Source organism: Belonocnema kinseyi, chromosome 10 (assembly GCF_010883055.1).
Source record: "Belonocnema kinseyi isolate 2016_QV_RU_SX_M_011 chromosome 10, B_treatae_v1, whole genome shotgun sequence".
In the NCBI taxonomy this organism is placed as follows: Eukaryota; Metazoa; Arthropoda; class Insecta; order Hymenoptera; family Cynipidae; genus Belonocnema; species Belonocnema kinseyi.
The window spans coordinates 89759033-89762416 of record NC_046666.1 but is presented as its reverse complement, the minus strand read 5'-3'; positions in this window follow the sequence as shown (position 1 = coordinate 89762416).

Here is a 3384-nt window from a genome sequence, read left to right as displayed (position 1 = left end):
AGGGAGCTCTTCTTAATATTTTGACACCAAAATCATGTCGATACACCTTACCGACTGCGAGTAAAGCCACCCACGCTTTAACTTGACAGACTGTAAATACTTGGGATCCATTGCTGCCAGAACGAGCTACAAATTTACCCCATCATACCTACCGTTTGGGAGCCGCAAAACAGAAGGTGCATGATTAGCGCTGTAAGTTCGTGTGTAAGCCGAAAATGCACGACTCGACTTAGGGCTTCTGCTGTACGATGATTTGCAATTCGACAGCTTCGAAAGTCTTCGGTGGTCTTCTATTTATATTTCGATCCCCAATTGAAAGGAATGAAAGAAATTGGCGAATTTAATGTTTCGCGTGATTCTCAATTTCATGCATGAGTCGATTTTGAGGTTATGTTTTTCATGTTTATATAATATGCAGAATGGATATCATTACTATCATGTATATTTTTCAGGTTAATATTATAATTATAAAATATTATATCAATATTAATGACCAGTTCACTATTTATTAATAAAAATAGTCCAACTTTTAACTAAAACAACTAATTAGAAAAAAAATTTGAAGAAAGTACACAAATTAAAAAAATGGTTAAAATTGTTTTCAAAAAAATAGTTAAATTTTTGAACAAAAAGTTAAATTTGGTATGCAAGAGAGACGAGTATCGAATAAAATACAAAAATTTTCTTATAAAAAAAATCACTTTTCAATGAAACATAGAATAGTTAAATTTGTAGTTGAAAAAATTAATTTTTAGCCAAAAAAAAAAGAATTTTCTACAAAATAGTTAAATTTTCCGAAAACAAATTTTTCCAACTAAATTGATGAATCATCAACCAAAAAACTAAATTTTTAACAAAGTAGTTCCACCTTTAACCAGGAAGTATGAAAAAAATCCTATGAAATCGCTTGAAATTGTTGAAATGAATTGAAAATTCCTTGGAATGTTTTAAAATATCATAAAATATTTAAAATCCTTTAAAATGAAAATATCCTAAGATATATCAAATCCTTAAGAATCTCGTGATAAAGTACGGTAATAAATTGAAAATTCCTTTGAAGCTTTTAAACTCTTCTCAAATATATCGAAACCTTCAAAATCTTTTGAAGCACCTTGAATCACCTAGAATCAATTGAAAATTCCTTGTAATTTATTTAAATATTCTAAAATATATCAAATCCTTCAAAATCTTATGTACAATTACTGTAATCAATTGAAAATTCCTTGGAACTTTTTAAAATTCTCTTTAAATTATTTTAATTTAACGTTTTCAAATTTTTCTGTTTTTAAATTTGAATTTGATATATCTAAGGATGTTTTAAAACATGTCAAGGAATTTTCAATTTAGTTTTATAATTTTAAGGAATTCCAAAGAATTAACAAAATTTTAGAAATTATTTTTTCAAAAATACCAAAGTACTTTAGAAATCTTTAAAAAGAGTTATAGGTATTTCAAAATATTTCAAGGGATTTGAAAAATTGGAGAGAATATTAAGATTTCAATGAATTTTCAATTGATCACAGAAATTTAATATGAGATTTTAAAGGATTTGAAATATTTCAGGGCATTTTAAAAATTTAAAAATATTTTTAAGAGCTTTAAAAAATTTCAAGAAGCTTCAAGAGGTTTTTGAAGATTTTAAATATTTGAGGATGTTTATAAAGATGTCAAAGGAGTTTTTAACTTATTTTTATAATTGAAAGGAATTTCAAAGAATTTATACAACTTTAGCAGGTTTATTTAAAACAATTCCGAAGTACTTTAGAAATCTTTAAAAGATGTCGAGGTGTTTCAAAAGATTTGGAAGGTTTCGATATATTTGAGAGTATTTTAAAAGGTTCCAAGGAATTTTCAATTTATTACAGTAATTTAATATGAGATTTTAAAGGATTTGATATATTTTAGGATATTTTAAAAGATTCCAAGGCATTTTCAATTGATTTCAATAATTTAGTACGAGATTTTAAAGGATTTGCAATATTTTAGGGTATTTTTAAAATTGTAAGGAATGTTTAAGAGCTTTGAAAAATTTCAAGAGATTTCAAATATTTTGGAATATTTTAAAACATTCCAAGGAATTTTCAATTCTTTTCAATAACTTCAAGAGATTTCCAAGGATTTTAACGATTTTTTTCATACTTGCTGGTTAAAGGTGGAACTTTGTTAAAAATTTAATTTTTTTGGTCGAATTCATTCATTTTATTAAAAATTCCTTTTTTTTAGTATACAGTTCAGCCTTTTGGATAAAAATGTAACTTTTGTTAAAAGTTGAACTATTGTTATTAATAAATAGTTAACTAGTCATTAATATTGATATAATACTTTATCATTATAATATTAATATAATATAATATATAATATTAACATAATAATAGTAATAATGTCCATTATGCATATTATATTCACCTGAAAAACATAACCTCAAAAGCGACTCATACATGAAATTAAGAATCACGCGAAACATTAAATTAGCCAATTTCTTACATTTCTTTCAAATGGGGATCAAGATATAAATAAAAGACCACCAAAGTCTTCCGAAGCTGTCAGATCGACAGTCATCGTACATCAGAAAACCGAAGTCGAGTCGTGCATTTTAGGCTTACACACGAAGTTACAGCGGTAATCATGAACCTTCTGTTTTGCGGCTCCCAAACGATAGGTATGGTGGGGGTAAATTTGTAGCTCGTTCTGGCAGCACTGATGGGATCTGCAATCTCTCACCTCATCTCTGATAATGCGCTAATATCACAGAAAAAAATTAAGTTAATTTTTGTTGCTGTCGTCTGCTATTCGGCGTCTTTAGCAGCAATGGGAAAAAGTACAAGGAGACCGCACGCATGGTATTTCGACTGGTGCCAGTTCGCGATCGCCTGTCCTCGGAGTTTTATGCTTTATGTAATGAGCGGAACTCTATTTAGGCGCGAAAAGTTGGAATATTTAAAATGTCAATTTTGAAATAGGTCTTTAACTTTTTTATATATGTAAATTCAAAATTGGCGAGTCCGGTTCCACAATTAAGGGTTTGGAAACCCAACTTAAGCGATGAAATCCTTGATTAGAAATCTTCTTAAATAAAAATAATTAATTCAATTTAAGGTTAAAAAGAAAGATAATAAAACTGCAATTTTTATTAGTGAATCAATAAACAAACATTTTATTAATCTGGAATTTTAAACTTTATCTTTACAAACTTTAATTTAATATCTCGAGATAACTAATGAACGAGCCGCGGCTGTGTACCAGATTCTCATGGTCCTTTACTTCATCGTCGGGAGCTTCGATGCCGCACAGTGGGGTGAAATCGGAAAACGAGGTTCAAAATGACATTTAGAACGCAATTATGCACCGATTTTAGAATTTTTTTTTGAAAAATTCAGAACTAAA